This window comes from Sarcophilus harrisii, chromosome 6, assembly GCF_902635505.1.
Source record: "Sarcophilus harrisii chromosome 6, mSarHar1.11, whole genome shotgun sequence".
NCBI classification, from domain to species: Eukaryota; Metazoa; Chordata; class Mammalia; order Dasyuromorphia; family Dasyuridae; genus Sarcophilus; species Sarcophilus harrisii.
In genome coordinates, this window is record NC_045431.1 from 244,092,059 (window position 1) to 244,098,541 (window position 6,483).

Here is a 6,483-nt window from a genome sequence, read left to right on the forward strand (position 1 = left end):
AATGAAATATTATAGTTTTATAAAAAAAAATGACGAACAAGCTGATTTTAGAAAGGCCTGGAAAAATTCACACGAAACGATGCTGAGCGAAACAAGCAGAACCAGGAATATATTGTACACAGTAACAGCAAGATTGTGCCATGATCAACTACGACAGACTTGGTTCTTCTCAGCAGTTCAGTGATCCAAGGCAATCCCAATAATCTTTGGATGGAAAATACTATCTGCATCCAGAGAGAACTATGGAGACAATGTAAATCAACACATGCTATGTTCACTCTTTTACATTTGTCTTTTTTTTCTCTCTCATGGTTTTTTCCTTTTCTGATTTTAATCTCCCAACATTATTCATAAGGAAATTTTATTTTATTTTATTTTTTAGGGTTTCATTCATTTTTTTTTTATTTAATAGCCTTTTATTTACAGATTATATGCATGGGTAACTTTACAGCATTAACAATTGCCAAACCTCCATAAAGAAATTTTTAAAAAATAAATGTATATGTATAACCTGAAAAAAATAAATTTAAAGAAAAACGAATGTTATTGTGCTTTAAGAAATAAGCAGATCAAACTGTGCATACCCTTTGACCCAGCAGTGTTACTACTGGGCTTATATCCCAAAGAGATTTTAAAAAAGGGAAAGGGATCTAAATCTGTATGTGCAAGAATGTTTGTGGCAGCCCTGTTTGTAGTGGCCAGAAACTGGAAACTGAGTGGATGCCCCTCAATTGGAGAATGGTTGGATAAGTTGTGGTATATGAATATTATGGAATATTATTGTTCTGTAAGAAATGACCAGCAGGATGATTTCAGAAAGGCCTGGAGAGACTTACAGGAACTGAGGCTAAGTGAAATGAGCAGGACCAGGATGTCATTATATACTTCAATAATACTATATGGTGATCAATTCTGATGGACATGGCCATATCCAGCAATGAGATGAACCAAATCAGTTCCAATAGAGCAGGAATGAACTGAACCAGCTACACCCAGCGAAAGAACTTTGGGAGATGACAATGAACCACTACATAGAATTCCCAATCCCTCTATTTTTGTCCGCCTGCATTTTTTTATTTCCTTCACAGGCTAATTGTACACTATTTCAGAGTCCGACTCTTTTTATACAGCAAAATAACGGTTTAGACATGTATACATATATTGTATTATACTTTAACATATTTAAAATGCATTAGTCAACCTGCCATCTGGGAGAAGGGGTCTGGGGAAGGAGGGGAAAAGTTGGAACAAAAGGCTTTGCAACTGTCAATGCTGAAAAATTATCTATGCATATATTTGTAAATAAAAAGCTATATAAAAATGATAAACAGGATGCTCTCAAAAAAACTTAAAAGTACTCATAGGAACTGATGGATTGAAATGAGCAGAACCCAAAGTACATTGTATGTAACAGCAATATTATATGATGATCAGTTGTGAATGACTTAACTCTTCTCCAAGATAATTCTGAAGGACTCTTGGTGAAAAATTCTATCTATCCCCAGAGAAAGAGCTGATGGAATCTGAATGCAGGTAGTAGCATGTTATTTTCACTTTATTTTTCTTGGGGCAGAGGAAGATTATCTGTTCTCTTTGTTCCATGATTCACATGGAATATGTTTTACATGACTGTACATGTATAACCTTTCTCAAATTGCTCATTTTCTCAATAGAGAGAAGGAGGGAGAGAATTTAGAACTCAAAATTTTGTAAAAAAAAAAAAAAAAAATTGAAATTTTTACATGTAAGTGGAAAAACATAAAATACTTTTAAATGTCATGAAGTGACTGTCGTCCCCTGCCAATAACCATGGGCAATCCCTTAATTTCTCAGCAACTTATCCAACTTTTTGGTGTAAATTATAAAGTTCCTGCTCAGTGTCAGTAATTCAAACTAAAAACTAAATCTGGCAATAGTCAGTGTTACAATATGCATCATGCCTGTTGAGCCTTTCAAGATGGTAATGTTCTGGGATTACCAGCTTTGTACAACACCAAGAACATATCAGCGGATTTCTGTTTCTGGCAGAAGACCAGGCATTGCTCTTTCCCAAAGGTCATCAAGTCCATTCGGCTCAAAATTAAGACCAGCTCATTATCCATCTCATATCTGTCCAAGACAGGACCATTTTATGGGATGTCCTAATTCTATCACCTAGAAAACAAAGCATTTGTCATGCTCTCGGCTTGTCCTGGGTGGATTGTCAGGTCAAGGAGATAACTCGAGGCTTGATGTTGGGAAGACTCTCTAACCATTGGAGTGACCCCAATCTGGACAATGTTTCTCTTCTGCCTAACGAAGGCTGGATTAGCTCTTGTTAGGGAGGTTCTGGAGAGGTGGCTTCTGGATGGGTCCAGGTTGGACTCGGCGTATTATGTCCACATTTCCTCCATCTTTCTCATCCATCCCCTGATCTCTGTTCACATACTCAACCATTGCGCTAGCTCTGGCCGCTCTCACTTCTTGCTTGTACTTTTTAAATAGCCTCTATCTTTCCCTTCTAATGCATAGTTTAGCCCAGCTTCTTAAACTGTGGTTCTCAACCCCATCTTGGGTCATGAAATTATGATTTATTATCCGTAACTGTTTGATTTCTACACCTGCTTTAGACCCGGGTGAGTTAGGGCGGGTCTACCCCAAGCGCGTGAAGACTTCCTGGCTGAGTGGGCGGATGAGAACCCAACGCTCCACGGCCACTAGGGCGGCGCAAGCGGGCTGCCCCGGGAGCCCCCGGGACCTTTGTCCTGGGGACTCAGGGAAATAGTGACCACAGTGCGATCCTGCCTCATTTAAATCCAATCCAATCCTCTTCGTTGGGCGCTCCAAACCAAGCAAGGCCTCGTTAGGCTCCACCTCCCCGGGCCGCGGATGAGGGAAGCGAGGTGCACAAAGGCCTAACTCCTGGGGGATTCTGGGCTTTCCCTGCTCAGGATTTCCTGGTTCTCGGTCCATAGCTTGCTCTGTACGGGTCTCCACCGCCAGACCCAGCTCCTGGGGGCAGGGAGGCTTTTGCCTCTTTTTGTGCCCCCAGGGCTCAGCGGTGACGGGCACATCGTCGGCGCTTAATAAATGCTTGTGACTGGGGGTCAGAGGCCTGGAACAGGGGCCTTGGGCGCTTCCAGGAACCCTCTCATTTCCCAGCCGTGACGCGCAGGGGGCGAGCCCCCTCCAAAGGGTCTGAATTCGAACCCAGCCCTCTCCTTTCTTTCGAGCTTCTACAACCCAGAATTGAGAGTGACGCTTTGCACACAGCAGGCGCCCAAGCAATACTTGGTGGAACGGAACGAACTTTAAAGGCCCCCAGAGCCCTCAGACAAAGACAGTGGAACTTCCGAGCAGTGGAGCGGGGAGGAACAGAAGGCCCCCACCCGGCCTCTCTAGGCTGACGCCGCAACTTCCGGTCGGGGCCGCTTTCTTCCGCTCTGCCCGCCCACATTTCCGCTTATGGCTATTGTAGACAGGGGGGCTTGAAGGGGGCGTGGCTTGTGGGATTTAAAAAGAGAAGCCTGCGCAGTGAGAGGTCTGGCGGGCAGTGCTCCCCACGCAGGCGCAGCGGACTCCCGGGCCAGCTTGGGGCGGGCTGGTCTCACGCCGGTGCCCTGGTCCTGGGCGCCGGGGGCGAGGCCGGGCCCGAGTTCGGAGAAGTGGCTTCGCCCCTGCGGGCGGCGCTCAAGCCTTGGTTTGGTCCGTCCGCTGGAGGGGCTCGCGGGAGCGGGATTGGGGGGATCCCCTGAGCCCGTTTTACAGATGGGGAGCCTGAGGACCGAGGAGGGGAAGTGCTTCGCGCAAGGGCTCTTCCTCCTAAGTGGCCAAGAAGGGAAACAAACGGTCTCTGGTCAGAAGGAGAGCGCCCCAGATTTAGGAACCTCAGAGGCCTCTAGCCCACACCCCTCATCTTTGCAGACGGAGAAACTGAGGCCCAGAGATGTGCCAAAGTCACCCAGGCAGTGGTTTTTTTAAAAATTTTTACACTTAATTTTCATTCAGATCCACCTCTTTCTCTAATTTCTACCAACCTCAATGAAAAAAGAAAAAATACAAAAACAACAAAAAAAACCCCAACCCACTTTATTATAAGAAAGTATGGTCCAAAAAAACAAATTCTAGCATTGGCTATTTAAATAAAAATCTCCCAAATTGCCCGAGCCCATCCCCCAATCAGAGGTCTCATCAAGAACCCTCTGGAATTGAAAAGGGTTCTGAAATCTTTCAAAGCTGGTTCTTTCTATGTCGTGCCTAATGTAAGAAATGGTCCCTGGTTCTGCCCACTGCACTTTGCATCAGTCGGCCATGTTTCTCTGAAACCATCCCCTTCATCATTTCTTAGAACACACTCGTATCCTATCACAATCATATGCTCCAGCTTATGGGGCCATTCCCCAATGGATAGCACCCCCCCCCCTCAGTTTCCTATTCTTTGCCACTACAAAAAAGAGCTGCCATATAGATTGTACATATGTGTTCTTTCCCTCTCTCTGGGATATGGAACTGGCCGAAAGGTCAAAAGGTATGCAGAGTTTCGGAGGCTTTGGGGCAGAATTTCTAATTGCTCTTCTGAATGGCTGGAGCAGTTTGCAGCTCCACCATCAATGTACTTGTTTTCCCACAGATCTTCTAGCATTTGTCTTTTTACTTTTTTTTTTCTCCCCTGTTTTCAGGAAGTTAGTGTTAAAGGAGTCTGACTCCAAACTCAGGTCCCCACTCCCATCTCCCCAATTTAAAATCCATGAAAATTGTGTGGATTATACTGGAGAATCTGTGGGTTTTTACCATTTTAGCACTTTTTTATAGGCTGTTGACTGAGTTGGAAGGACCTTAGTGATCATCTAGTTCAATCCCCATCATACAAAGTAGGAAACTGGTTAGAAGGGAACAAATTTGCCTAAAGTACTGGGAAGTAGCAAAGCCAGGAATCCAGCCTCCTGATCGAGCTCATTGCCCCTTCTCAGTCCTCCTCCTCCTGCAGGACAAGAGCTTTTAATAACGAGCGATTGACTTTTACAAGGATTTGGGGAGAAAATGCTTTCCATGTATCATCACCTTTGAGCCATCCCTGAGGGAGGTCACAGTTAGGGGATTTTCCCAAACTTGTACATGTCCACAGAGTGAGTATCTCAGTGTCCTCAGCTGTCTCCCATGGGACCTACTTCCCATCAGACGAGATGATACTTTGTAACCGTAGAGACAAAATGTATACCATAAAGCACCCCCAGGGTCCCGGATGGGCTTGGAGCTCGGGTGGCTGCTGGTGTCCTGAGAAGCCCCATACGATGGAAGGTGAACCTCCATCCAGGTCACAGGGTGGTTAATCTACCTGGACCTTGCGGATGGGGGTCAGGAAGAAAGGGACATCTTTATTTACACGGATCTCTAACTGAAATGTGGGCCACGAGGTGGCGCCAAAGTGCAGAGAACGCAAGGCCTGGAGTCGGGAAGATTATCCCAGTGCATCCCTAGCTGTGTGACCCTAAACAAGTCACTTCACCCTGCCTGCCTCAGTTTCCTCTTCTGTCAAATGATCTGGAGAAGGAAATGACCAGCCACTTCAGAACCTCTGCCAAGAAAACCCCAAATGGGGTCATGAAGAGTCGGACACAATAAAAACCGCCCAAATACACCAAATGAAACACATTTCCTTCCATTATGAATTTTTGAAAAAAAGTATTTTGATAAAGGGGTCAAAAGCTTCACTCCATGCCAAAGGAGTTCCCAACATAAAAATTAGGGACCCCTGATTCTGAACCAGGAGGACCCGCAGAGGGAATCTCCAGTCAAGGAAAAAGGCAGCCACTGAGATCAGGTGGGAACTGGCTCTGGCTAATAATAACCCACTGATATAACAGAAATAATGTAAAATAGAAACAATATGGAACATAAATAATATAATAGAATATGAACAGTATGAAATAGAAATAATATAAAATATGAATAATATAGACTATAAATAAAATATTAACAATATAGAATAAAAATAATATAAAATAAAAGATATAGAATATGAATTCTATATAGTACAAGGAATATAGAATATAAATAATATATAATTTTAAATAATATAACAATATAAACAATATAAAATATAACTAATATAGAATATTAGCCATTTCAGGAGCTCAGAATATCTTTCTTGACAACAACCCCGTCGGTAGCTGTGGCAACACCTATACACATTCTACAGATGAAGAAATTCTCAGGGACAACTTGCCCATATTCAAGTCTGGAGCAGGCGTTGGATACCCCACTTCCCTGGCTCCAACTTCAGCATTATTTGCACTATACTGTGAATATGGAGTCAGAATAACCACTCTGGGGCTCACATCTGGAGTTTGGGCCCTGATTGTGCGACTCATTAAGGAACATGATGAAAAGACGACAGGGACTTGGAGTTGGGAAAGAATTGGATTTGAATTCTACCTCAGACACAGGTGGCATCTGTGTGACCCTAAACAAGTCACTTAACCCTGTTTGCCTTAATCCACTGGA